This window comes from Prionailurus viverrinus, chromosome D3, assembly GCF_022837055.1.
Source record: "Prionailurus viverrinus isolate Anna chromosome D3, UM_Priviv_1.0, whole genome shotgun sequence".
Lineage (NCBI taxonomy): Eukaryota > Metazoa > Chordata > Mammalia > Carnivora > Felidae > Prionailurus > Prionailurus viverrinus.
In genome coordinates, this window is record NC_062572.1 from 42,823,433 (window position 1) to 42,839,183 (window position 15,751).

A 15,751-nucleotide genomic window follows, 5' to 3' on the forward strand; every position below is an offset into this window, starting at 1 on the left:
CACCCTTGACCTACTTCACTTTACTTCAGCCCAAAGATGGAAACACTGTCACATTCCTCTTTGAAGGTCCTCCAGGGCAGGTCCCTGGGACAGTGTAGGGGTAAGTGTTCATGAAATTAGGTTTTTTTTTTTGCTCTATTTGGATTTATTCATTGGAGATTGATGAAACAATAGGACATTTTCCGGCTTAGATTTATTGACTCACAGGATATTTTCCTTAGAGGGATATGGAGGTAAGGGGAAAAAAATATGAATTGAATTTATTTCGCTCCGCATCTGCCAGTTTATAGCTATTGCTGTAAGAAAAAGCTTTGATAGATAATAGCCAGGGACAATTCCTGTACCTTCTGGCTTTGCTTCCAGCTGGTCTCTTGGGGAGAGCCATTAATAAATTCTCAGATGGGGGTGGGGAGGAGAGGACACTTCCCTGTCACATAAAATATTATTTTAAAAGTTGATCAAGGCAGTTTAGTAGCAAACCTCCTTCTCGTCTCCTGAAATTTATGCCCTTGCTGCTGATTTTTTTTTTAGTCACAGAGAGCTACAACATACAGACAGAATTCCTTTTTGTTTATACTCAGCAGGGTTTCTGCCTTTTAAAGACTCCAATCCTTCTGTCATCTATACCTTCTCATAACACATTGCTACAAAATTAAATTAAAAAAATCAAAACACTAAAAATAACCTATGACTATGCAGTCTTAAGTGGGGATATGAGGGCTGCCCCAGATTGGGGTTCTGGAGCTTTATTCATTATCAGAACCCTTTCATGAGTTATATGGACTGATTGTGAAATGTCTATTTTCCTATGTCTTGATCCCATGGGACAGATCAGCTCTGAAAGAAAGAAAATGGTTTTTGGCTTACTACCATCCATCTTCTTTTCATTTCCCTCTCATTTCTGTTTCTTTGTTCCCCTAGATGTGTCTCCTAGTATACACCCACACCCACACAGACCCACCCACCCACCACACACACACACACAAACACACACACACACACACACACCATACAGACATCACACATACATACAGACACACAGACACCATACAAACACATATCATGTACCCATACACACTTTTAGACATCACATATGCATATACACACAGACACCATGCGCATATATACACACACACCACCCAGACATCACGTACAGACCCACACAGATACATATGAGTAAACCTTAGTTTAGATTTTTGATATATATTGATGGCTTTTACTGATAGTTTGTATGTTGTTGTGACATTAATTCAGTAATATTACTTGGCAATATTTGATATCATCAGAGAACCCTTATAGATGTGGAATATACTCTATTTTCTCTAGAGCTCCCTGGTTCTATATGACTCACTGCAGATTCCATTCTTTATTAGGCTGTTGTAATTAATCATGAGTCAGGACTAAAAATGAAAAAATGGAAAACTTGAATAAGGAAGCCTAACTATATGGAGACTATTTTGTTACGGCTAATGTCCAATAATCAGTGTTTTAGTGAATTTTATAATTCTTTCTGGTTTACTCAGTATAGAAAAAATATATGCTGAGCTTGAATCTACTGTAAAACGTAAGATATGTGGAATATAAAATCATTTATGACATTCAAATTGAGTGTTAACTGATTATCACAAATAACATTAATAAAGGAGGATCACTTCATTTCAAATGTTATTATTGTTTTTGGTTAGGAGTGCTAAAAAGAACTTGAAAAATAACTGTGTTGATTGCAGGGTATAATAGGAAGTGGTTTAAAAAACCCAACCTCTTCTAATAATGATAATTACAGATTTCTAAACTGTACTATAGGATATAATGTACTATAAAAATGAGATAAGTGTAAATAGCAATATCAGAGAAGAAAAACAATATATGAAATGAAATACAAACTTTAAAAGAGCAAGAAGTTACTTAGAAGCATTGTTTATTTATATAAACAAAAGCAAATACCATTTTAAGTCATCATTTCTTTTTAAGTGAATGACAGTAGAATGAAGAATAGTTTCCAATTGGAATTAAGGTTTTCCTAGATTTTATGAAAAGACTGAAAGTAATGCTTTAATATAAAATCCTCAAAGAAATGTGGTGAATTCTCTTTAAGAAAGAAATGGATATTTCAAATTCATTGAGTTTTTACAGTTTCTATATGTACATTTTTCTAAACTTAAAAACATATTACATGAAGTTTTAAAAATTATCTTTCTCTCTAAAATGCTGAAATGTTGGGGTTTAATTTTTATTCTCTAATTGTGCAAAGAAGCTGTTGACCTTGGTTGCCAATCCACAGAAATTGACTTAATTTGCCAGGTAGAATAATTATTGTCATTCAAATGACAATGTTCAGATTCTTCTACTGATCAAAGTATTTTTAGAGTGAAAGAAACATTCAACAATTGCAGGTTCAAAGTTCTAAATGTGACCTTCAATGCAATGGTTTCATTCAGCTTCAGTGCACAAAGTTTTCCATTTGCTGGGTTTAGTAGGTTTGAAAAAAAATTAAATAGAGAATTTTAATTATGAAGTAAACTGAAAACAGGATTTTTTGTATTATTAATCCACAAAGCTCTTAAAATCATACAATGGCAAAAACCATGAAGAAATACTGTTCCATGTTGAACAGATTTATCTGTATGAGCACAAATGAAGACATAATTCTTTGTTGTATTCCTTTATTTTTTTCAGTCTCTGATTCCATGTTTAAGAGTTTGGATTATAATTGATTGTGTACTAAATTGGGAAGCGTGTGTAATAATGCTGAACACTTTTTGTTATATGATGTCCAAAGCAGCTCTCACAAAACCCAGAAAATATATTTCTACATTTTTGGGAGTTTTCTTTCAAATAAAATTGAAATAATAAAAGATAAAAACTTTTGCAAGGGCTTTCACTGATTGAAGAGAAGCTTGAGGATGGAGGAGGAGGAGAGTAGAAGAGTGTGGATCATATTTTGAGGCATACAAAACAGCAGGCAGAGGTGTAGTCTACTCTTTGGGAAATTAGGAGAGCTGTATTCAAATCTTAAGTCCTTTGTTGAACTTTTGGGAATATTTAAGAAGTAATCCAAGCCTTCACTGTCTGAGTTGGGGATAATAATGCTAGTGCTGGAATGAGGGTGATTTAACTGTGACATTTACTGCTCCATTGATTGGCAGAGTTTATTTGGAAGACGTGACAGACTTGGCAGCTGTTCACAGTTCACTGGTGTAGGTCCTTCAGAATAGTTTCACATGCAAAAGGAATACATTACATGGTCTTTTCTCTGAGAGAGTGTATCAGTTTGGAATGGCTAGGTTATACTCTGGTAGCAAACAACCTTAGGATCATAACATCCTAAAATGGCTCTAACAGTGCTAGTTGGGTTGAGAAGGATAAAGTTAAGTTCATACAGAAGGGGTAATAGCATAAATTAATGGCAACAGAATTTAAAGCAGCGAAGTGGTAGTGGGTAGTGAGTGCACTTTTGGTGCCCATGGGATGACATTTTGCTTCTCTGTGGTACTCACTAGTAGGGTAAAAGAAACAATCCCAAGTTTCATTGTCATTAGTGCAAAGTATTTTTTTTTAATTTTTTAAAATATTTATTCTTAAGAGAGACAGAGCACAAACAGGGGAGGGGAAGAGAGAGAGAGGAAGACACAGAATCTGAAGCAGGCTCCAGATTCTGAGCTGTTAGTGTGGAGCCCAATGTGGGGCTGGAACTCATGAACCTTGAGATCATGACCTGAGCCAAAGTCAGACGCTTAACCAACTGAGCCACCCAGGCGCCCCAGGCCAAAGTATTTTAGGAAGACAAGGAAAATATAATGGTGATGACCAGGGAAACTTGTTTATGACCATCATATAATTTCATTTTTGTTCTTTAAATTGAATTCCCAAACAAGATGTATTACATCAGCTATCTTCTAGGAGCTGGGTATTCTCTACCAAGAAGTCAAAGAGCTTTCTCAATCATTTTGAATTTCAAGTCAGTGATAAACGATTTCCTCAAAAGAACACAGTGGAAGAGAGATTTTAGTCCTACATTCCTTTTCCATTTATATTTCTGTTCTACAAAGTAACTCCCTTTGCGGTAATGTGAACTAAGCACAGACTACAGCTATCTCAGACTTTTGAGGGTGTGAAATGGCAAAAACTAAACTGCACAGTGAATAAAACAAAACAGATGAGTTTATTGCAGGGCTTTTGATCTGCAAGCCAAGAAATTCAAGCCTACAGGAGCAATGAGTTTTGAGTTGCTTACAATACTAAGGGATTTTTATGGAGTAAATGCAGAAGTTCTTTGGCTTTTTCAGATAAGCCTAGCCATCTTCTTCTCTATTTGGTTCAGGGTAGCTGGGTCAGAGAAACAAGAAATCTAGAAATTGTGTGAACAGACTTGGTGTTTGGGTATTGGTTGATGCCCTCTGCTGATTTCCGAGAAGAGCTGAAAAATCCTGTAAATTTGTTAAGTTTTTGGGTTTTTTTAATGTGCCTGGGTTGACCATGTCCATTTTGTCCCTGACATAAGTGACTTCATTTTGGTTTGGTTCTACAAAAGTAACTATAAGATCTTAGACAGAACATATTATTCGTATAGCCCCAAATTAGTTTATAACACACATAATAAGAACATATTGACCTATCTCAATTTTCTTGCATTTAAAAACACATTGCTAATGTCCTAGGAAATACCTCTTTCCCTCTGCATTTAAAATGGATGGTATTCATCTAGGGGGTCCTGGATGGCTCAGTCCATTAAGTGTCTGACTCTTGATTTTGGACTCTTTATTTCAATTCAGGTCATTATCTCATGGCTCGTGGGATAGAGCCCCACATTGGGCTCTGCACTTGGCATGGAGTATACTTGGGATTCTCTCTCTTTCTCTCTCTCTCCTTCTCTGTCCCTCCCCCCACTTATGTGCTTGCTCTCTCGCTCTTTAAAAAAAAAACGGATGGTATTCACCTGGCTCTAACGTTTGTGATGGAGAATTTGAACATGTTGGAAAACTGTTTACATCCCATGTTTTCTACTTCAGTGACATCTCTGTGCAGGTGTGTATTGAACTGTAGCAATTTCTCCTTTGCGGTCTAGAAGAGAAATAAATTTGAAGCATAAAAAACGTACCTGGATGTCTAGCACATATGAGGCAATTTAGTTGGAGTCAGGAATGTGCATTCTCTAGTTGCTAGGATATGGCATTTCCTGTACTTTTGCAAGGAGAAAGAGGTACAAAGATATATTTGAGTCAGATTAATTTTAATTCTGACTGCCTTTAATTATTTTTTTATTTTTTTATTAAAATTTTTTTAAAACATTTATTTATTATTAAGAGACAGAGAGACACAGAGCATGAGCAGGGAAGGGGTAGAGAGAGGGGGAGACACAGAATCCGAAGCAGACTCCAGGCTCTGAGCTGTCAGCACAAAGCCTGACGCAGGGCTTGAACTCACAAACTGTGAGATCATGACCTGAGCTGAAGTCAGATGCTTAACTGACTGAGCCACCCAGGCACCCCTAATTATTATTTTTAGAGAGAGAGAAAGTTTGCAAGAGGATGTGGGGGTGAAATATGTGCCATACACAGGCAACTTTACATCGATAATTTTAATAGCTATTCCTCAGTTTTCAGTTGTTTAAAATCATTTATTAAACTCCCCAACTTGTTAGTATTTTACTGCAGTTCATTTAATTGTATAAAAAAATTCAAAAATGAGCAGTCTATTATAGTAAAGAAAATGCATCATTTTAATAATTGAATATACCAATCAATCAACTTAGTTCTTACAAAAGGAAAAAAATGAATAAAACTATGTATATGTAATAGTCAACATCTTGCCTAGAATAACTACTTAAGTAGGTAGCTGGTTAATGGTATTCAATAAATATTTTTAAAAAATTTATACAGTGTTATTTTAGTTTCAAGTGTATAATATAATGAGTCAACAATTCTATACATTACTCAGTGCTAGTCATAAGTGTACTCTTAATCCCCTTCACCTATTATGTCCCCTCTGGTAAGCATCAATTTGTTTTCTGTAGTTAAGAGTCCGTTTTTTGGTTTGCCCCTTTTTTCTTTGTTTAGTTTCTTAAATTCCAAGTATGAGTGAAATCATATAGTATTTGTCTTTCTCTGCCTGACTTATTTCACTTAGCATTATACTCTCTAAATGCATCCAGGTTGTTGCAAATGGCAAGATTTCATTCTCTTTTATGGCTGAATAATACTCCATTGTGTGTGTGTACTTCTTTCATCAGTGTTTTATAGTTTTCAGAGTATGCGAGTCTTTCACCTCCTTAGTTAAGTTTATTCCTCTGTATTTTATTATTTTTGGTACAATGTTAAATAAGATCATTTTCTTAATTTCTCTTCTGCTACTTCATTATTAGTGTATAGAAATTCAATGGATTTCTATATATGCCTTTAATAAATATTGAATGTTATTTTGTGATAATACTAATCAAATTTTTATAGAAGCAGTTTTTCCTTTTTCCACTAATGATAGAATTTTTTTGAGTAGGCAAAGATTTGTTTTATACAGCTATTGAGATACACTTTCTAAATATATAATTCAAATTCAAATCATTTTAGAACAATTGTTATGCCAAAAGTTCCCTTGTGCCCATTTTCAATCAATTTCCAAAGCAGAAAACCACTGCTCCCATTCCCCAACTCAGGAAAGAGCTGATATGCTTTTGGTCTCTCTGAGTTTTTTTTATTTGTATTAAATCATTAAATTTATGATATAAATAGGGGGATGGGCTAAATGAGTGAAGGCTATTAAGGAGGGCACTTGTGATGAGCACGGGGTGTTATATGTAAGTGATGAATCACTAAACTCTACTCCTGAAATCAATATTACACACTGTATGTTAACTAACTTGAGTTTATTTAGTTTAATTTATTTATTTATTTTGAGAGAGAGAGAGAGAGAAAGAGAGTGCAAGTGGGGGAGGAACAGAGAGAGAGGGAAAGAGAATCCCAAACAGGCTCTGCACTGTCAGTGCAGAGCTCGATGTGAGGCTCGATCCCACAAACTGAGATCATGACCTGAGCTGAAACCAAGCATCAAACACTCAACCAACTGAGCCATCCAGGAGCCTCTAGAATTTAAATAAAAACTTGAAACCAAAAAAAATTTATGATATAAATGGAATAAAATGACATGTCATCTTTAGGGTCTGGTTTCTTTCACAAAGCATGATCTCAAGGTTCATCTGTATTGCAGCATATATCAGTAGTTTGTTACTTTTTATTGCTGGATACTATTCCATTTTATTTATTTATGCAGTGGTTGACAGACATTTGGTTTGTTTCCAGTTTTTGGCTATTATGAGTAATGATGTTATGAATATTAATATAAAAGTCTTTGGACAAATGTTTTTATGTCTCTTGGGTGGATATCTAGGAGTGGAATTTCTGGGTTATTTGGTAAATTTATGCTTAACACATAACTGCCAACCTGTTTTGTAAAAGAAACCGTGCCATTTTGCATTCTTACCAAGAATATATGAGAGTTCTAGTTTCTCCACATCATTGCGAACACTTGATGTTGCCAATCTTTCAGCTTTTGTAGTGTGTATGGAGTGGTATTGCTTCGTCATTTTATTTTGCATTTTTCTATGCAATGACCAATGGTGTTGATGGACACGTGGGCTGCTTCCATGTTTTTGTTCTTAAATATAATGCTGCAGTGAACATAAAGGTGCATGTGTCTTTTCAAGTGAGTGTTTTCATTTTCTTCAGATAAATACCCAGAGGTGGAATTGCTGGATCATGTGGCAATTCTATTTTTAATTTTGTGAGGAACCGCCATACTCTTTTCCACAGTGGCTGCACCAGTTTAAATGCCCAGTAATAGTGCACAAGTGTTCTCTTTTCTTCACATCCTTGCCAACACTTGTTATTTTATTTTATTTTTTTTGTTAACAGTCATTCTAGCAGGTGTGAGGTTATATCTCATTGCACTTCTGGTCTGCATTTCTCTGATGATTAGTGAGTAATTAGGGATGTTGAGCATCTTTTTTGTGTACCAGTGGCCATTTGTATGTCCTTTTAGGAAAAATGTGCATTCAGATGCTCTATACATTTTTTTTTTAATTGGAATTTTTTTCTGTTGAGTTGTGTGAGGTCTTTATATATTTTGGTTATTAACCCCTGATTAGATATATAATTTGCAAATATCTTTTCCCATTCAGTAAGCTGCCTTTTCATTTTGTTAATGGTTTCATTTGCTATAAAGAAGCTCTTTACTTTGATGTAGTTCTAGTTTTTTATTTTTGCTTTTGTAGCCTTTGCTTTCATTTCAAATACAAAAAAAAATCATTGGGAAGATCAGTGTCAAGGAGCTTACCTCCTATGTTTTTTTTTTCCCTAGGAGTTTTATGATTTCCAGTCTTTTTTTTTTTTTTTTTTTTTTTTTTTTTTTTTTTTTTTCAACGTTTATTTATTTTGGGGACAGAGAGAGACAGAGCATGAACGGGGGAGGGGCAGAGAGAGAGGGAGACACAGAATCGGAAACAGGCTCCAGGCTCTGAGCCATCAGCCCAGAGCCTGACGCGGGGCTCGAACTCACGGACCGCGAGATCGTGACCTGGCTGAAGTTGGACGCTTAACCGACTGCGCCACCCAGGCGCCCCTATGATTTCCAGTCTTATATCAAATCGTTAATCATTTTAAGGTGATTTTTGTGTGTGTGGTATAAGATACTAATTCAGTTTCATTCTTCTGTGTGCGGATATCCAGTTTTTCCAACACTATTTTTTTAAAGAGACTTTTTTCCACACTTATATTCTTGCCTCCTTTTTTGTAAATTAATTAATAATTAATTAACCCACACATTTATGCGTGGGTTATTCTGGGCTGTCTATACTTTTCCATTGATCTATATGTCATACATCTATATTTCCATTGATCTATATTTCCATACATCTATATGTCTAGTACTGTTTTGATTACTATAGCTTTGTAATATTGTTTTCAATAAGGAAGCATTGTGCTTCTAATGTTCTTCTTCTTTCTTAAGATTGCTTTGGCTTTGCAGTGTCTTTTGTGCTTCCATACAAATTTAAGATTGTTCTATTTCTGTGAAAATACCGTTGGAATTTTGATAAAGATTGGATTGAACTTCTAGATTGTTTGGATAATATAGGCATTTTATCAATATTAATTCTTCTAATCCATGACCATGGACTCTCATTCCATTTGCTTATTTCATTTTCAATTTTATTCATTAGTGACTTATAGTTTTCAGCTCAGGTCTTTCACGTTTTTGGTTAAATATATTCCTAAATAGTTTTTTTCTTTTTGATACCATTATAAATGGGACTTCACTCAATTTGTTTATTAGTTCTGACAGTTTTTTGGTGGAGTCTTTAGGGTTTTCCATATATATAATCATGTCATCTGCAATAGGGACAGTTTTACTTCATTCTGATTTGGATGTCTTATTTATTTTTCTTAATTGCTCTTGCCTTTATTATGTTGAAGTATGTTCCTATATCTACTTTGTTGAGCGTTTTATCATGTTGAAATTTGTGAAATGTTTTTTCTGCATCTACTGAAATGATTTTATGATTTTTATCTTTCATTTTATATCATATCGATTGGTTTGTGGATATTGAACCATCCTTGCATCCCTGGAATAAATCCCACTTTATCAATGTGTATTTTTAAAAATGTATTACTAATTGTTTTGCTAATATTTTGTTGTAGATTTTTGTATCTATATTCATCAGAAATATTAGCCCATATTTTTCTTTTGTTGTAATGTTTTGTCTAGGTTTGGTAATACTAGGTTTGGCTTCATAAAATGGGTTTGGAAGTGTTCCATCCTCTTCTATTTGTGTTAAATGCCTTCCTTGTGTTAAATGGTTTTTAGGACTTCATCATACTTTATCAGTTGATTTTTAGCTATATATATATTCATAATTTTAAAATATTGGTTCCAGAGTTTGTAATATGAATTTTTATTTATTACAGTTTCCTTTGGTGGCACTGACTTATTTTATTAAAATATTGCATCCAAACATTTCTAACTAATAAAGCTTTCCACTCTGTCACCAGTCTGATTGTGGCTTGGGAGAATATGTCAAGGTTAGCTAAGTTCTCCAGTATCCTTTGGCTTCTATACCTGGCTCCCCAGGTGCCTTTTTATGGTTTTCTCATTTGAGGTTCCATCAGTTAAATCTCTGATTCACTGCTTGTCCAAACCAGGGCTGCAACTTCAGGCTAGCAAAGTTGCAATTTTCCCTTGTTTGTTTTCCTCCAACTTTGCCATGATAGTTGATAAAATCACAGATTTTCTTTCTATCTCCCAAGTTGATGCTACATGCCCTCGGGCAGTAAAGCTGCCCTTTTTGAGACCAGTCAGACACTGGTAACTCTATTGCTTTTGTCAAATGACCTGGGTGGGGGCTGAGAGGATGAATGAAAGCAACCCCAGGAAGAAAGACAGTGACTTTGGCTGTTTTTTTTTTTCAATCTTTATTTATTCTTGAGAGAGACAGAGTGTGAGCAAGGGAGGAGCAGAGAGAGAGGGAGACACAGAATCCAAAGCAGGCTTCAGGCCCCGAGCTGTCAACACAGAGCCTGATGTGGGGCTCGAATCCATGAACCGTGAGATCATGACCTGAACCGAAGTCGGAGGCTCAACCAACTGAGGCACCCAGGTGCCCCTGACTTTGGCTGTTCTTAACTAAAGTTTGAATCATTTTTCTAGACCAAGATCTCAATTTATTGTCTGGTTTTGATTCATTTTCAGAGCCCAGACATAATTGTATTTGTTCAGTTTTATATTGTAATTTTTTGTGTGGAAAGGATTCACTGATGTTTTCACACTACTAAAGATGTAAGTTCGTTACATATTTTCTTTTTAAAGGATAGTAATATGCTTTAAAAATTAATTTTAGGACCTTAAAAAAGATGTTAATGGTTTTATTTTTCTGCTAGTAACATTGTCTTTGGGGAATAATTCTATAACTGTCACTTGGCTAGAATAAACTTAACATGAAATTTATTTCATGCCAAGGCCATACTGGTTCTCTTAGGTTGAAAATTAAGAATGATAAAATTAATAAGTTCTTAAAATATGTTTGAAGAAACAGACATTAGAACCCTCTAGCATATATGATACAGAGAGAGGTGTCAAATGTTTTCTTTTGATTATTCTCATTCGTCATTTAGGAGAAGTTTATCTAAATCCAGTTTAGACATCATACAGTTGAGTGAACAGATAATATAAAGTAGTGTGAGACACTGCAAAGGAAGATTTGGCAATAATATCCAAGTACCCTAACTAAATAGTAAAATATTAATGATATACATATACATTAAATTTAATCCTAATTCCTAGTGGGTCAAAATCAAAATTTTCCCAAACTGGGCTATATGATTTATGGGTCAGTGTTAAAAAGGAAAATGGGTGAAGGGGAGAGGGAGATACAAGCCCTCAGTCATGGAATAGCTAGAATAAAAGGAAGAGTGTAAGGAATACAGTCAGGGATATAATAGGGATGCAATGGGACAGATGGTAGCTACCTTTGTGATGAGCATAGCATAATATATAAACTTGTCAAATCACTAATTGTACATATGAAACTAATGTAATATTGTGTGTCAACCCTCTCATTTTTTAAAAAAAATTTTTTTTCAACATTTATTTATTTTTGGGCCAGAGAGAGACAGAGCATGAACGGGGAGGGGCAGAGAGAGAGGGAGACACATAATCGGAAACAGGCTCCAGGCTCTGAGCCATCAGCCCAGAGCCCGACGCGGGGCTCGAACTCACGGACCGCAAGATCGTGACCTGGCTGAAGTCGGACGCTTAACCAACTGCGCCACCCAGGCGCCCCAACCCTCTCATTTTTTTTAAAAAAGGTAAAACACTTGTGAAAATGAACTACTCAATAAAAAAAGATTTATTCATTTAGAAATGGGTAAATAAAATATATATCTCATTTTCTCTGCTATGGAAACACGATATAGTGAATGTAATTTGTAAAAGTACTCACACTGTCCTGAAGTGTTTGTGTGTGTGTGTGTGTGTGTGTGTGTGCGCTCACACATGTATGTGTGTTTGTAGGACCAGATAGCACAGAATTGGATAATGAGGCAATCATTCACATTCCTTGTAGAAAAAGAAAGAGTTTTAAAAATAAAAAGCATAATTTTATTTCTCATCCTCATTAGATTAATAAAAAAGTAGTGTTTTGAGTGACCCCTAGTGAGGTTTGAGAACCTGATGTTATCCAAAGGATAGCCTAAAAATTGCTATTTTTTCAATCTAAACATTACTTACTACCTCATATTATTATATGCTTTATTTTTATGTAAGAATGTATCAACTTTTATAATCGGGGAAGTGATTTTTTTTTAATGTTTATTCTTGAGAGAGAGAGAGAGAGAGAAAGAGTGAGCGAGCATGGGTAGGGGAGGGGCAGAGAGAGAGGGAGACACAGAATCCGAAGCACAGAGCTGTCAGCACAGAGCCTGACATGGGCCTCAGACCCACAAACTGTGAGATCATGACCTGAGCCCAAGTGAAGAGTTAGATGCTCAAGGGACTGAGCAGCCAGGTGCCCCATAATATTAACATTTTAAAAGGAATTTCCTAGTGTTGTAATGCATCTTCTGAATTTCTTTTATCATTTTTTAAAAATCAGTGCTGTCTTAGATTTCTTGAGAGGAATTACTCTTCATTAATTCATTTGTAAATGTGACTACTGTAATTAGCCAAGATCCTTAAGTGCCTACTGAATATCCAGGAGTCTCTCAGGAGAGTGTGTACAGAGTTGGGTGAGACAGCTTAGTGGGAATAGAGAAGGGGAGGCCTGGTCCTGTTTCAGTTCTTGGAGTTTAATACTTGTATGATCTGGTTGAGATAAAAGCATGCAACATGTAATGATATGATAAGACACCCATAACAAGTCTTTTGGGATGAAAAACATTTTCGGAAATTTCTTAAGGGCTGAATGTATTAAGAATATGAGTTTTTAGTGAGGAACAGAAGAGGTAGTGTTTCTTTTATGAAAAACTCAGATTTCACAGAGAAGGAAGCTCCTGTTGTCTGGTAAATTCGCTGGCCACCATCTGGCTCTGTTCATTAAAAGAGCAATCCAAGCAGAGGAACCTGCTGCTTGCAGCAAAAGTTGGAGCCTGGTGGGTTTTAGGTGCTTAGCAGGAGGTAAGCAGTCACATAACGTGTTCCCAGACAATCGAGGTCAAAGAGGGACATGTTTTGTCGATATTCTCTGGAAGATGCTCGCAGCCCTAGGGTCAGACTAATGCCCTTAGATGTTTTTGGTTTTCTTATAGAGGATCAAAATTTAAAAGAAGTTTGTGAAAGCACAGCTTTGATTGCAAGAGACAGAAGATCAATATGAAGCTTGATCTGATTTGAGGAATTTACAGTGTTCCCATTGTAATTATTTTAAAATTTGTATGAGGGAACTTCATTTGGTTTCTTGGTAGAAGAAATTATATATATCTATATATCTCATATGTATATATAATAGGCTATAGATACAAAATATATAATAGTGTATATAGATATATAAATGTATATGTGGTATACTGGAAACATGAAATTTTGAGTTAAATGATAATTCTGGTTTACTTTTTAGTAACTCTGCACTTTAGATGTCGATAAATATCTCTGAACTTTAGCTTTCTACACCTCTGAAAGGTCTTATTTGATTCATAGAGTTGAGTGAAATCAAATGAGATATTTATGTAAAATATCCTATAAACAATGAAAGATATAAATGTTAGTTATCCCTAATACAACATAGAGAATTTTACTAGAGGCTTATAGAAAGTGGAATAAATGATCTATTACTGTTATTTTGACTCCAATATCACACTGTCTTGATGAGTATAGCTTTATAGTAAGTCTTCAAATTGGGAATTGTAAGTCCTCCAACTTTGTTATTCTTTTTCAAAGCTATTTCACAATTCTGGTTTCTTTGCATTTCTGTATAAACTTTATACCATTTGCCTATTTTTAAAAATGTTTAAATGAAGAAAATTGTTAGGACATAAAATCTAAATAGCAGGAGACAAAACCAAATTTTTAAGGTGATTAATAAAATAATTTCAAATTAAATACTTGAAAAAATCAAATTTGGTGCTGTCTTTTGTTGGTAAGGGTATTCCATTAACTAAATCAATTTCTTAAACATTTATCATTAAGGAAAACTATTAAAGACTTCTAAAATTTCAACAGTAAAATTCTGATACAGGAATTGCTTTTATTTCTGACTCATTTTTTTTTTACCAACTTTGATTTTTTTTTTTTTGAGAGAGAGAGAGAGACACAGAGACAGAGAGTGAGTGAGCATGTGGGAGGGGCAGAGGGAGAGAGAGAGAGAATCCCAAGCAGGCTCCATGCTCAGCCAGGGCCAGAAGCAGGGCTCACTGCAAGCAGGGCTCTCTCTTAGGACCCTAAGATCATGACCTGAGCCAAAATCAAGAATCAAGTGCTTAACTGACTGAGGCACCCAGGCGCCCTTTTACCTACTTTGATTTTGTAAAGTGTTTAGATTACAAATTATATTGCCTTGTTAACAGTTTATATACTGTAAAACCTTGGATTGCAAATAACTTGTTTTGCAAGTGTTCCACAAGACCAGCAAACATTTCTAATAAATTTTAACTTGGTAAACAAATGATGTCTTGCAATATGAGTAGTACATGATGCCAAACAACTGAGCCAGTGGTTCTTCTCTCTTTCTTTCGCTGAGGGATTGTGGGTGATTGTCAATGCAGTGTCACTTTTCCACAAAATCCTCAAAAGGAAGCAAAAGCCAGTGTTATTGAATAGTTTCCCTGTTAAAGTTGCATGAAAAGAAAGATTCCATTGAGCCAATAGTTAGCAGTGATTCTGTTAGTGATAGTGAAAGTCGTCCAACACAATAACCCTCCTCTCTCTTGTCTCCCTCATACCAGCCACCAAAGTTTTCAAAGGTAAATTCAGGTTGATTTGTTTATTTTTCTTTATATGCTGTATTTTCTTTATTATTTTGTATTATATTACAGTATTCTAATCATTTTTTATATGGATATTTTTGGGTTGTGGAATGAATCATCTGAGTTTCCATTAGTTTTTATGGGGAAATTTGCTTTGATATACAAGTGCTTTGAATTACAAGCATGTTTCCAGAACAAATTATGCTCACAAAGCAAGGTTTTACTGTATTTCACAATGAGCATGTTCATTTGATAACCTGATCTATTTAAAAACCCCATAAATTCTTGGTACCAATGATTAGATTTTATATTTTTCATCGTTGTATTTTAATCTATAAATACATTAATTTATATTTCTAAACAAAATTGGTATAGATACTCTTGTGATAAAAAAGGTAATTAAAAATTGCAAAAGACTGTCCCATAGTCAGGTTTTTCCTGTTAGTAGTGAGTTTGATTCTTTTACATTTTAGTGAAAACCTCAACAAAAGCAAAAAGCAAAACAAACAAAAGAATATATCTTTTCCTACTTTTGCTTAATAAGTTTCCAATTGTTCATCTTTTAACAAAATTACATTATTTTTTAATTCAGGGTTCTTTGGGAGGTGAGGCTCATATTTATTATAAGTTAAAGAAAATATAATATCAAGTCCATGTAGTTCTTGTAAAATTAGAATAATGTGATATCAGGCCCTGCCTTTCTGAGAATAAGTGACTATGATGATGGCCTATGGTCTAAAATTAAAGGTATCTTTTTGACTATATTTGTAGAATTTCACATTAACTGATATAGCACAAATGAGGCATATGTT